General features: G+C 36.6%; 1 protein-coding gene across 1 annotated transcript in view; it reads left to right on the top strand.

The window, feature by feature from the left end:
- Window positions 1-3,323: 3,323 nt before the first annotated feature.
- The window catches only part of LOC134527409 (uncharacterized), a 125,650-nt gene continuing 113,513 nt past the window's right edge, over window positions 3,324-15,460 (top strand). The window contains exons 1-2 of the mRNA XM_063360073.1: window positions 3,324-3,408; window positions 10,235-10,380. The gene's annotated coding sequence lies outside the window, so the exon portion shown is untranslated. The remainder of the gene's footprint in view (window positions 3,409-10,234; window positions 10,381-15,460) is intronic.

Genomic DNA, 15,460 nt, shown 5'->3' with positions numbered 1-15,460 from the left:
CTATGTATTTGTTCCACCAATTAAGTGGAAAACATGTAGAAAACATGTAGAAATGATGATGGCAAAACGTGATCGAATATTATGCGTAGTAGTCGAAATAACAGCATCTTCGAGTGATCCCAATGAATGTCATCCTTGAGTAAATGTAAACACTGACAGGCTTCTCGATATGTTGCGCACAACTCACCATTAACAGTTCTTAAAAATTCAAATGAAGTCGGTCCACGAATAATAACAAACGCAGGTAAAAACATTCGACATTGCTCGAATGATGTGTAAATGCGCCCCAATGCATCGTTTGAATATACATTCATGTATCCAGGAACAGGCATTCCGTGTTTCCGACGTTGGGATTTTTTTGATGATGCATTCATGTGAAATATTTCGGCATCTCCGAGTAAAGCAGTGTTCTGCAAATGGATCACTTGCGCATGTTGCGAAGAAGCTTGTCAGCATTGTCACTGGTGGTCGTTCAGCTCTCTGAGCTGCGTTTGCTGCAGTGAAATAAACTCGTTCTCCATTATCCACGTGCACAGCTAAATGGACCACAGTGGGATGACGTTCGTGTATTGATAATGAAAAAAAATTCCAAACCGCCTCAGTGCTACTGACATTCCTTCCCATCTGATATTGCAAACTTCATCGTTGGCATCAGGAGCTGCTATACCAAATACAGCCATGTCGTATCGTTTCGTGACGTACTTGCAAACATACTTGATGAACTTTACAGAATTGCAATACTGAACATTGCAATGAGCTTTGAATGATTTGAAAATTAGTGGCGAATACGGAACAATCCAGCTGTGGTCGACTACAATGTCATTATGTTTGACTTTCAACGTTATCATTCTGCCGTTATCCTCGGCAGTGCGACGAAGATACGAGGGGTAACCATCATTGCCTGTGATTTTAACAGCCAACAAAGCTCGCGGATAACTTTTGCGTTTGGAGCAATTTTTTCGATCATGTACGGTTTTTCCTGGTTATTATAGCCACACGGTCCATGAATCATATTCGTTGTCATATTTTATACAATTATGGATATGTCCTCTTTTCTGCCACTCCACAGAGTACATCCAACATCACACATCTCCGAAGACATACTTCACAATGAAGTCCATGAGCGACTTGAGTTTTACTTGAATACTTGTGCTGTAATGTCGTGGCGATCGCTTGATGATTGACTGGGGTAACAGCTGCGTGATTTCTATCCATTTTGGTTTGCACGTGAAAGTCATGAATTATCCTGGTAAACCATATAGGCACACATTGGTCATTGCATCTTGCGCGTATTCGTGCTTCCAACATACGTCCCTGGAAAAATGACAAGTCTGCCGACATTGTTTGCATTTCCATCTAGATTCATGGCATCACGCAGATGAATGTATTATTCCGAAATAAATTTTTGCTGATTTAAACGTATGTATGTCAGACATTCCGTTTCGATTTTGACATACATATCAACGGCGAACTGATGAAACAATCTGTGACATTAGAAAATGTGATTGTCCTCGTTTCGACGAATCATCAAACAGTAGGCATTAAATTTATCGATCTGACTTGTATGTTTGTTTCTTGACCTGTAAATGAATAATTAAATTCAGTTAGGAATCAAATTGAAAAAATATTAACAACATTGATAAGTACATGTTTATGAATTTTTCATATTGTACAAAATTGATTCTTTTAATCGGAGTGAGTAATGAACTTTATTTAGGAATATATTTAAAAAGATTAACAAAATGCTGAATGAGCAATGATCTTTTGTTAAGAATCTATTTAAAAATAACTAAAATGTTACTTACCTGCTAATGGACAAATCATTTTGTTAAACAATAATTTCAAACCTCTCCTCAGCAAAATATCAGCAGGTATTGTTATGCATCATACGAACGATGGGTTTCGTAGATACGCTGAAGGTTATCACCATCAAGTCGTCGAATCACAATTTCGTGAGACACCTAATTCTCGCCAAAAATCTCAATGAATTCGATGAACATTTTACTTGATGGTCGGGTGGCCACACCAGAAAATTTGTGACACAAAAAACATTTACTAAAACTATCAGCCTTTCTTTCATTGCTTCACGGGTCTCTTTCTTGGGAGTTTACCGGCTGAAAAAAAGGCGACACCAAAACCGTGACATACTCAACCCATCGTTCACAATCACTGGCTCGACTCCATCAATATTAGAATCATCAGACAGCATATCCACGTCCATTACCAAACAGTTTTCTCTATTCACCGTCGCTTCTCGCGAGGTAGACGGCTGAGGCTTGCTCGAGTGCAAATTTCGCGCCTCGTTCGGGGGCTCGTTTTGCCCCACTGGCTCATTTCTATTTGGCTATTTTTTGTGTCGTTTGAAACCTACGACACTTCTCTGCATTTTAAATTACTTCTGCTCCGGCGATTTCACTTGTTTTCTTTCTTTTCTACAACATAGTCTGTTTTCGCTGAGGCATTTTGCGATTAATGGCTCCAACCAAAATTATTAACTTTATAGTCATTCCTCTTAACTAGCATCACTCATTGCAACTTAAAGTTTAAATCACGCAAATCGGTCTATTACTTTCGGAGTCACAGCTTCCACTGATTTCAATTCAAAACTCCACACCAACGCTCATTACGTCATCAGTGAAAATAACAACCGGGTGAGTCATACGTAACGACCACGAGCAAAGTCTGCTCCACTAAGATATATTTTCTTCAACTCTTTAGCTTTTATAGTATACGAGTTTTAAGCGGTGTTGAAACCTCAGCCGAAGTAACACCCAATCCGAGATTAAATACATTCATATTCCTGTTGGAAATTCATTTCAAAAAACTAAATAAAGGAAAAATATCTTTAAAGATAAGCGTTGATATAAAGGGAGAGCAAGGCATATCTACTAATGTATTTAAACCATTTCTGATTTCTTGAAATATTTTTAATTGCTATCGTAGGGCATAACATTTGAAGTTATAAGATGATATTTTTTTCATTCTTAGCTACTTCGCACATTCTGTTGACCGCAGAATTCGTATTATGCCAAACAAAATGTACGAGACGAGCATTTGTGTGATGTAGACTGATTGGTGCACCAGTTTGGAATTGGGTTGTCGAATGTACGGCCGGCGACCTGACTTTGTTTCGCATAGAATGAATGCAAACAGCTGGCCGCCGTGCCAACGCGCTTGCAGCCCAGATGGCAGCGTGTTCGTGTTATCTATGGAAGTATCTGCTGGGGCGACACAGTTGGCGAGGCTGCACGGCGCGGGGCCTGGCGCGCGCCCGCCCCACTAGGAACCGGGGGGGGGGGAGGGGTGTAGTTTCCTCTACGTAGCTCACGCACTTGCACTGGCCGGCCGGCGCCTGCGTCCAGAGTATCCAGCCCACCGACTGCGGCGGTCCGTGCTGCCTGAGGGAAGGTAAAAGTTTCAAATTCAAATTATGATCGTTCGTAGCCCATATGGTTTCGTAAAATATGCGTGAAAACTCCAACAGCTAAATAAATGGTTATAAAATGGCAGAAGTGAGAACTAATTTTCCTGTCGAATAATTCATTAAATGTTACTATTCTCAACATGCACCTCATTGGCTGTTCGCAATAACTTCAACCAGTAGCTGGAAAAAAATGTACCCTTTTTCCACCCACCCACAGATTTTATTAAGATTTTCAAGTCTTGCTCACATTTTGGTGAATGGATTGGTCATTTATTCTCATTCCTGTAGTGAACAAAATTCCGACAGCTTAAATAAGAAAAATAAAAATTGTGGTTTCTTAAAAAAATAAAAATAGAAAACACTATGTATTTTTAAATACTATATATATATATATATATATATATATATATATAATTTAAAAACCTTTGATAACAGATTTCGATGAAGTTTGGTCTTGAAATCTATTCATTTGGTTTTCATAAACACTTATTCTTAGTGATATTTAATTTATTTTTAAAAACTGAGCTACATATTACATATTTAGCGATAATTAAAACTTTCCATTGTTTAAAATTTCATTGTTCCCAAAGTGTGATTATGGTTTTTAAAAACTAACTCTATGTGTTTTAAATATTAGGCATAAATTAATATTTTATTTTATGGATTTAACTTTTATATGTAACCATCATAGAATAATTTTTTACTTAAATACTTTGCAATACATTCTCAATAAATACAAATTTTATGTACAACGTTAGACTAAAGATAGTACTTTATTGCAGACCTAAATTACTTATTTATCGATATTTCAGTGTGCAGCAACAACAAAAGGAATGGGACAAAATTATTATAATTTAAAATTTTTGCAAAGAACCCTACATATTTATCATATATTTAATTTTTTCATACTGTTTTTATAAATGTGGCATGGAAACCAAAATACTTGGCCCATAAAAATAAAAATTGGTTTTGAAAGTTTTTAATGCTTTTTCTATAAAACCATATTGCTTGATATTAACTGTACAGCACTAGCAGATTTTCTAGATTTTCTTGATTTAGGTCAAAGAACAATATACATACATATCCGTGAACACCAAAATAGAGTTGTAAGTAAAATTAGCAATATAGTCTTATTGTTTGAAAAACACCGATACTGAGTGAAAAATGCATAATTTTCGTAACAGAGAAAAATATCTATTTTATGAAATTACAGGTAATTCGATATATTTTTTACTATACTTTACATAGTCAATATAGAGTTATAGTTAGAGGAAAAGTGTAAAGCAAGTATTGTAACACTAGGAAATAAACTCGTACGCTCAATGAATCCAGGGAACAGGCACCATGGCATATTGTAGAGACATGTACCCTGCTGAGTCCTTGTGGCGACACGTAACGGTCAGTTGGCGCGGTACGCCACTTCCGTCCGGAGTGAGTCCTACTTCATAAGCACTGAGCTCCTAATGTAATGGCTTGGCACTAACTGTACACTCACAGTTACCGTGCCACACAAAACCATGACTGTTAGTGTTTTATTATTTGAATAATTTGAATGCCATTGAGATACTTCTATCCTTCTTTGAGAGGCACGGTGAAAGCTGATGTTTCGAAGTTACGTACTCTGTTCACTTAAATATGAAAAGTTTAAGAAAATACTTTTGAAGAATCGCATAGCCGTTTATTTCTATATAATTTTTTTACTTAAACATATTTCACTTTCTGTGAACGGGAAAAGGGCTATGCGAGGGAGTAGGTGCCAAAACATAAAAAAGATTTAAACTTAGACATTTATTGACGTAGTCCACTCGATGGTACGTGGTACCAAATACAAATAAATATTTATTAAACACATGGATTACTTGTGCGTTGTGGACTTGCAGCAATAACTGACGACTTAACAATTTTGTGTTTCAATATTCATCAGTAACGAACACAAAGAATTTAGGCATTAACAATAAATATTTAAAAATATACAAAACCAACACAATAAACACAATTTATAAAACACATAAATATGCGGCTTAAAATTCCTGCTGGACATAACCACCAGTACATGCGTTAGTACAAATAAATTTTTATAAATTTGTTGCCAAAGTCAGTTAAAATGTTAATGGCAAGCACGGAATAACTCTCTATAAAAATATGTAAGACTTACTATTTACAACTTTACTTAAAACACAGCTCAAAAATCTTCACAAAATAACTACAATTTAAATTATTGACCACGGTTTTTATTATTTAACTTTGGTGGTACGGTAAACCCCGCCGAGTATGCGGTCGCTGTCGCTGTCGCTACTCGCCTCGTTCCGTGGTCGCAGGCCAGCTCCCGGCGGCACGCATGGCTTCTACCCGGGGCGAGGAACTCGCTGTCGCCGCTAGCAGTAGTCTCTGTCCTCCACGTCCCGTCAGCAGGAGGACTCGTCGTCTTCCTCCCAGCTGAACGGCCGCAGCTGGTCTCACTAGGACTCGGACCTGCAGTGACGTCGGATCACCTCGCACCGCTGATACCTCCGGGGCCAGGGTTCAGGATATGGTGCCGAGTCGTTGACCGCCATCTTGGGTTCTGACGTCATGCAGGCCATCTTGGATAACCGTGACCTTGACTTTCAAAATTTGCCAAAAATGAACAAATATTTAACAACATTCCTCAAAATAAGCCAACAATTCGCCAAAATCAGCCAACAATTCCAGTTTTCAGGAAAAATAAAAACAAAAAATCTCAAAAAATTTAAAAACAAATGTTTCCCATTTTCAAGGGAAAAATTCCAGTATTGAAAGAAAATTTCCCGTTTTAGTCCTCAAACATGCCAGTGGCATGAAAGGTTTGCAAATCAGCTTAAAGTCCGCATATACAAGCCGCCATAAGCCGCTGAGGTCATAAACTTGACAATTAGGATGTCATTGACGCTATATTGAATTGTAACATAACGGTAGCAGTTTGCGTTACGGCCACCATCTTGAAAATCCGTAAATATTAAGCTATAAATTCGGAAATGTTTTTAAAATTAATAAAAAAGAAAAATATTCCGCAATCTTGGATTATGACATCACAACCACCATCTTAAAAATCCATAATTATTTAGCTAGTAATAAAAAAATAATAAAAATATTTAAAAACAATTTTTAATTTTATTTATTTTTAAATTTTATTTTTTTAATTTAAAAAAAATGCACTTACATCATGTTCTAGGAGTACTCGGTTCGAACGTTGTTAGGAAAAAAAAAATGGAAGCCACCGACAGACTGACGTCCTAAAACAAATGGCAAAGTATATATATTGACAGCTCTTTTGACATCATACCCACCATCTTGTTTTTGTCTGTTGGAGGCCACCATATTGGAGCCGACATATTGTTTCCATCTGCTAGAGGGCGCCACCAAGATATAAGTTTAATATTTATAGCTGATAAGGTGCAGTAATAATTTATTGCCAGGGCGCTCACCATCTTGGATTCCGCCATCTTGTGAATCTGTAATTATTTAGGTAGAAATTAAGGAAAAATTCCAAAAAAATAATCAAAACATTTGCGCATTTATATGATGATGGACCCAATTGATTACAGTGCTTGGTTCGATCCTTGCTCGATAAAAATTATTTATTCTATGTAAAAAAAGGGGGCTTAGATTCCTCATCTAATAGCCTCTAGTAAGTTGATGATGACATATTATTGGCCATCAGGAAAATTCAGGAATAATTAACCTATAAGTTCAGGTAAAATTCCTAAAATCATCAAAATAATTAATAATCAGGTAAAATAGAATTCCATCGTTGGTTCGATTCTCGGTCAGTGATAAGAGTAACCAAAGCTTTAAATGATTTTTAAATTCTCTTTCATTATACATTTAATGGAGTTTATTAATCATTTTCTCTACGAAAAACAACTCTATACACGATACCTGTCCAACAAATTAAATATTTTGTCTCGCTACCTGCCGCAGAAGTCTAATTTTTTTTCAATGCATGGAATACTTTCCAACCAGTTCATATACAATGCTATATGTTTAGGGCAACGAGGCCAGCTCATGTACAATGTCAGGGGTATAGACAATACGTCTCCGAACCACAAAGCCTTTTTCGTTGATAACTAATATAACATATTTCAAGCAGTCAAGATAAAGTCTTCGAACTGTCAGACCTAAAGTATAGATAAAATCAATTACAAGCAATTAGACAAACAGAACACGAATTTCGATTTCTATAGGACTAATAATCCATGAAAAATATTTTATCATAACCAAAAGGTTTTGAACCAGTAATTATTTAGAGCTACTACAGATATGACTACGAACATTTAAGGAAATTACACGCATTCAACACAAGAAAATAACACTAGTTAACACAATGAATACACAGTACACACACAGCATACGCAACGAATACACCGAAGATTCAATGACCACATAATGCACAAATTGATCATGCTGTCGCGAGATCTCAAGCTTAATTAGAAATCAGATTTCGTGTAATAAAATCAATCACTTTTAAAATCCAAAATAATATTTTTATTTTTATCTTATACAAATGCAGGAATTTTATGTAGCCAGATTCCCTCATTTCTTTAAGTATCAAGAGTACTTCTGTGATGTGCAAATAATTTCCTGCACAAAGTGAAGCATGTTCAAGTCTTGACCGGTCGGTCAATATGGTAGGATCTTCCCATGATGCATAATCAATTTCTTCTGCAGCTGTCATCTTCCTTGCATGGCTATATCGATGTCCTCTACCTCGTAAGTTGGCTTGGTTTTACTAATTCTGCCGTATATTTTCAAGCTACCAATTCGTGTAAGCAACCTGCCAACACCAATCACAGCTTAACTTTTGCATAGCGGGTTTTTAACACAAGCATTCTACTCGTGACGTCTAGCATTCCTTCTCAGGACAAATTTCTGCTGTAGTATCTACAAAAATGTCCTTCCGATTCAGCTGCAGGCAACAACTGGGATCCATATTAGCTTCTGTGACTAATGACAGATACTTACTGAAAATTTAAAATTGAATCAATTACGTAAATATAATTTTTAATATTTCATCTGCGGGAGTTAATTTAGCTCATTCGAAAATCTCTGTCCTCTGTCGTTGAGGCCGAAAGCCCTCTCGGCTCATTTCCAACTCGTCCACTTTCTTACTCGTTTGATTCCTCCTACTCGCTGGGCAAGTGTTGCTCGCTCGCCGGGACTAAAACCAGCCACTTGAGTCCTCCTGGCACGCCCCTGCTGCCACCATAATCCAGCTCGGTGTTTTCTCGCTTCTTCATAGTTTCTAACTCGTTACTCGCCGAGTCAGCATTCACTCGTTAGAATTCTAACCCGGGACCCTCTGTACTGGTGACGTCAGTGTCAACATCTCAGTTGTGGTTCCAAGTGGCAGGGGTACCCCGATGATGACGTCGTCCTTCGGTTGGTACGGCGGGCGGGTCTCTCGTAGTAGCGGAGAGCCGGTGCCAGTCTCTCTCGTCCCTGCACACACCCCTCCAGGGGCAACGGTCGCTATGAACTAGGATACTCTTTCATCCGCTCGGCGAAGCTGCGTAGAAAGCATAATTTCCGGTGCCACGTAACAGTCAAATGAACTAGAACCTTCTCAATTAGGCTCGCTTAAGCTTCGCGGGTCGCCTAACCCGCAGGCGATCCGACTTGCCCTCGCACTGGTAAGTGCAGAAGGTTGCGTCCTTTCAGGGATGAAGATGAAAAAGTGCAGCCATTACAACACTACTTGGGAAACAGTCAAAGTTTCAGCAAACTAAGAGATGATGTGTAATGTCCAGACATCTTTATAAAACTGTTACATTTAAGCAGGATTTATATTATACCAGTGAAGACATTTTTCTAACTGTAGGTATGCTTTTTATATTTCTATAAATTTCAAACTATAACTAGATATCCATTTTGCAGGTAGACTAACATATCAGGGGCAGAAGATCAGCCAAATGGAAGAAACAAAAATGAGATCAAAAAGTGTTTAGTATGTGAATTGAAACTAACTGTAATAATGATGTTAAAATTTATAGAATTTTTTGACTGGGCCTTATTCATCATAACTTGAAATTTAAAGTAATCATTAAATAGGAAAACACAGCATGCTTACCTGGCATATTAGAAGCACACGTTGATTTGCTGTATGTTTGTTAATTTTTATCGGATGAGAAGGTACAATGATGCAACTTAAATAACTTTAAGCTGTCTGTCTCTTAGGTTGGCTGGGCCTGTTGTCATAAGCTAGTCAGTGACTGGGTTACATCTGCTGTGAGAAGTTAATTACGTTGTTGTAAGAATGTTTTATTTTATATTACATTATAAAAATATTAAAAATTTGATTTGATTACTTAACCAAAATATTCAATTTCCTTAAAAAAACCGTTAGAAACATAAAAAAAATTCTGTTTTGATTTTGTTAAATAATCTCTTAAATAAAATATAATTTTCAGTTAAAATATCTCTTTAAGTAATAACAATGCAATGATTACGGTTTTATCGAAAATTTGCTTGGCACGCCTGATATTAGAATTGTGCTACATAATGTGTTATTATTTTATTTTAGGTAAAACTTAAAACTAAAATATGTATGAACAGTTCTTTAGTAAATTACGGGGAATTTAACTTGTAGCGAATATATAACTTTAGATTTTCTTAAATCGAACAAAACGTATAATATGAAAGGTTTTTAAAACTAAACTGCATATGTTTAAGGATATGTTTTAAACGGACTTGAACTACTCTCAGAGCACTAGTCAGGACAGTGCAGTCCAGGGCAGCTCTCGGGTAACGTGTGTGCACACCCGAGCAGCCGTGACAGCCGGTGCGTGTTCGCAGACGGCGGAGAAGTGCGCACACCGCGGAGAGGACGTGGCTCGATGGGATCACTGCCTGCGCAGTAGCCACCCCCGAGCCGCCCCCAAGCCGCCCCCAGCGCTCGCGGCCCCCACGCCGCCCCCAACACTCATCTCTCGGCGCCCTCGGTGAGTGTCGCCACAGACAAGCCAGTGTACATAGATCGGCCACTTATACGCTGACAACTACAACTGCCTTCAGCGCTCCAAGTGGGAGAGTGCAAAACTAATTCACTCAGCATCCACCTAACAATTGACAATTGTAAATAAATGTATTAAAATCAAGTAGAAAGTAAGACACATTATTAATTATTTTACTTGCACAACAATAATATTAAATATGTATATTTGTTATAAACAACTGCGCCACCGCGCTGACAGCGCTCGCTGCGGCAGAGCGCAGCACGGCTGCACGCCTCCACGAGGCTGCGGGAATTACACGTGTTGTCTGGCTGTATCAGCGGTGGAGACAACACACTGGTATAAACTTGTCAGCCCCAAGATGTCTCCAACTCATCGTGCCAAACAAAGTTATAAGATAATTAAAAACCCATCAACATACCCAACATGTCAATGTTGTCATCGAAATGTCTAGATCTCACACTTCATGTTCAGTTATTGCATTTTCACGCTATTGCAGTTCCCAAAGATGATCTATAAAATAAGCATTGAAAATGACTTGTAGGTGTTTAAATTTGCACGCGATAGATTGCTGCAAATATTTTATTAATAAAAAGTGAAGCGAACTTCCATAATGATACATTTTTTGAATGATAAATGGCGTTATCGTCATCTACGTTTTCCCATATTGCAAACGCATAAAACTTTGCTTTTATATTCGCAAGTTCTGAGACATCGCTTGATAAATATGTGTGATAATGTAAATTCCGGACCCAAGATGGCGGCCGCCGAGGTGCGCCGGTCCTGCCCCTGGCGGCGTCGCTCGGAGACGTGACTCCCCTCCTCCTCCCCGCTGCTCCGTGCTGGGCGGCCTCACGGCACTGCTGACCCCGGGGCCTGTTACCTCGCCTGTCACCTGCGATGCGTTCATTCTGTCTATACCGACATCAGAACGTCATTCGCGTTCAGAGCTGAATTATAAATTACTATTAATGATGTGACTTATGAACAAACTGTGATTTTTACTTTATTAATTTAATTATTTTGACTCATACAACACTTTAGTTTTGAAGAAACCACTTAACAAATTTATTTTTGACGTGATAACGTCTTATAAATCGATGAACGCCAGCTGCACGCACGAAAAAGCATGACTCATTGTTACGTTCTGCCTGAGCCGAGCGTGCAAGCGAGAGCGCGGAACAAGCGATAGAGAAGCACGATCGGCCTAAGCGTTCGGCTTGTGACGCATATATCTCTCTTCCACTCCATCGGCCGATGCGTCCGAGTAGAAGAGAGACAGCGGCAGCACACAACCTACACGTGAACTGTTTGGCAACTGTTTATAAAGTGAAGTGAAAAGTTAATGTGGTTGCCATTGTTTATTACAACAAAAATTGCGGCAAACAGGGTAATTAATTCTTGCATTTTAAGAATTTGAGTAGCGATATAATCTCATATATTTGTTCTTTGATTATTAAAAAAAGTACATCGTTTGGCGAGGGTAGTAATAATGAAAAATTATTATCTCATATAAACGATGGTATAAAAAGTCAAATGATTTTATTTAGTATTCAATGAAAAACAAATGATCGTGCGTAGCTATTAATGTAAGATTAAAAATTAATGTTTAACCTCACACATGTCATAACAATGTGTCTAAAATAACAAGTTGAACCGGCCAACCACCGTGCAAGAAAATCTTCTATAATATGAAACAGGTTAAGGCGGGCTTTTTAAAAGCAGTAATTTAAAAAATTTGATTTATTTGTCCAATTTCGTCATTTCAAATTAACAATTTATTGACATTGATTTGATTTCAATTCATTTCTATAACTAATTGAGGGTGCTTATATTTAAACAAATTATTTAAATTAAATTTGCAAAAACTGTAAATAATATTTGAAAATTAAAAATTAATGTTTTTAACCAGAGTTTTAAAAATATTTATGTTTTAATGACAAGTTAACGCAGTGCAAGGGAATATATTATTATATCAAGTAGGTTTTGGCAGGCTTTTCAAAAGCATCAGTTTCATGAATTTTATTTATGATTTCAATTTCATCGTTTTAAATTAACACTTCATTAACATTAATTTGATTAAAGTTTATTGCTAAAAAAATTGCTCATAATCATTTTTAACCAATAATGCACATTAAACTTGCAAAATTGAAAAAAAAATCAAATCATGGATGCATTTAATTAAGTGCATTGATTCGTATTTAATTACATGTATTTTCATCTAGCTCAACGCCAATTAAAAAAAATCACAAGTTATAAAATTTTAATTAACAATGTATCAATAAGTACTTTTTCATCAATTTTTTCTTATGACCTTATCACGTAAAATTATCATCCGTAAACCGACTTTACAGACAACCCCCTTTAATAAAGATGCGAATCAACAAAAGTCACACCGTCAGTCTGGGGTCCATGTTTTTTAAATCGCGCTTGTCAAAAGATAGTGTGTTTTGCATAATTATGCCTGTCTGGTGTATTAAAAATAATAATTAGGATGCATAACTACTAAATAATATGTAGTGCGTTTGAATGTATCAGTTGATTATTCAAGTCATTAGTTAAGGGTAAATATCTATTTGCGTATTTGCGGGGTTTGTAGCTACCACTTAAATTAAAGACAATTTGTGTGCATTGCATTAGATGGGCATTTATGTACATTAATTTCGCGATTTTACGAGCCAAAGATGAAAAAAAAGTAGCTAAACTAATCTTGTTCTAGACCACCAACAAACACCACTTTTCATCTCTAATAAAATCTTATAAAAATCCTTGATTCTTATGTCATGAATATTAAGACACTAAAATACTAACTAGACGAATTACAAATGTATTAAATAAATAAATTTATTAATATATATAAATATATTAATATATATTAATTATAAACTAATATATATATCTTATATATAAAATTATCGTGTCACTGTGTTAGTTATCATACTCCTCTGAAACGGCTTGAACGATTTTTATCAAATTTTGTATGCATATTCAGTATGTATGAGAATCGGCTACTATCTATTTTTCATACCCCTAAGTGATAAGGGTTGTCCACCCGAAACATTTTTTTTTTTTAATTTTTGGACAAAATTTTTTATTTAATTTTTTTTATAGTGTGGCATTAAAAAATACATACAACCCTAAATTTTCACCCTTCTATCACCAACCCCTAATTTTTAATAGAACTTTATATGTTTCAACCCCGGTCGATAGCTGATCAATTAACACACGATCAACCTTCCCCGCCTACAGCGAGCTCATTACCTGGATTAACACATAGACCACATATAAATATGTAATTCCATCCCTAAGGGAGTGAAAAAGTGATAATTTCATTTTATAACAGAAAAAATCACAGGTCATAGACATACAAATAATGAGTGAGTGTCATTTCTTTATGTCTGCTACACGATCATACACATAGTAAGGTCTGGAAAATTCATATTTTTCTCCTTGGTGAGACCAGCCCGCTTAGTGGAGCTCGCAGCGGCTAGCAAAATAAAAGTTTTGTTTTTAACTTCGTCAATATATATAGTTAGTTGCCTTAAATTTTAAACGCACCATCGTTTGATGCAGGGCCGCAACTAGGAATTGGGGGGGGGGGGGGGGGGCAAGCGGGGCATACGCCCCGGGCGCATAGCTGTGGGGGCGCCGAAATCGCTTGCATTGTAATTCCTAGTACAACTGGTAACTGGTAAAAAGTTTTTTAACTTGCATGTCAGGAATGTCTAATCTGATTTACAATATAACATCTCAACATATTTAATGAACAAGTCTAGTGATTATACGGACTACTTTATAGACATAGTGGGTTCATGCATGGAAGTTACAGTAGCACAGAAACCGTTACATGTAGGTATGGAAAATGCTTAAATAGCACCATTTTTCCGTGGTAGGGCCCCCGGACCACCCGCTTTATTGGTGTGGTATGTGCAAAAAAAGAGAGGGAAGGGGGGGCGCATTAATCCATTCATGTCCCGGGTGCCAGAAACTCTAGTTGCGGCCCTGGTTTGATGCATTTGTCATGTCTTTAATTTTCGTTTGTTTGTGCCGTATGCGTTCCTATACCATTCATCCAATTGCGATGAAATTTTGGTGATTTGTTATGCGCATGCCCGTGAAGGTTTCTGAGACTGTATAACTATTTTGCAATAGTTGGAGCACAAATCGTTTCAAAAAATGTGTTTATTTCATATTATATAGCGGCACTTCGTCTGTTTTTGTTGTATAAGTGCGCACGCATGACACAATTTATTTAAATATAAAAGAGAGACAGAGATAGAGTGATATATATATATTTTTATATATAGACATATACAGACAGATATATAAGTTGAGATAGAGCGAGGTATAGAGAATGAAATGGGTTAGATAAAGAGATATATAGATGTATAGAGCTATATAGAGATTTATATATAGAAGATATAGAGATAGTGTGAGGTATATATGTAAATATGTAGATATAAAGAGATAAATAGCGATAGAGAGATACATAGATATATAAAGATGTAGATAGAGATAAATACGTACACTGAAAGAAATTTTTGTATATTTTACAAGGAAAATCCTTGGAAACCCTGTTGCCAAGGATATTACTTGTAAAACTACAAGGCAGAGCTTTGTACCATGTGCGATTTTGCAAGGCTCTGCCTTGTAGTTTTGCAAGAAATATCCTTGGCAACAGGGTTTCCAAGAATTTCCCTTGTAAAAGTACAAATTTTTTTTAGAGTGTATATATTTAGAGAGATGGATAGATGATTTGTATATGTGTAACTACTTCAAACATATTACAAAACAAAACTGATTGAGGCATTGCAATGCATGCCGAGCATTAGCTAGATAATGGAATACTTTCAATATTAGTAATCTCTTACTTTCCAGCTTTTTTCCATAGTGTTTTATAAAGTCTAGATTACATACAGACCACCAATTTTTATTTATATATACAGGTAAATAATTATACACTGGCAGAACAACGTCTGTCGGGATCTGAAAGTGATATAAATTATTTTGCACACTTGACATTCAAATTAAGAAGACAATTACTAACTACATCTGATTTCGAAAAGGT

Source organism: Bacillus rossius, chromosome 1, assembly GCF_032445375.1.
Source record: "Bacillus rossius redtenbacheri isolate Brsri chromosome 1, Brsri_v3, whole genome shotgun sequence".
Lineage (NCBI taxonomy): Eukaryota > Metazoa > Arthropoda > Insecta > Phasmatodea > Bacillidae > Bacillus > Bacillus rossius.
The sequence above is the reverse complement of the archived record's forward strand: the minus strand, read 5'-3'. Positions and strand labels throughout refer to the sequence as shown.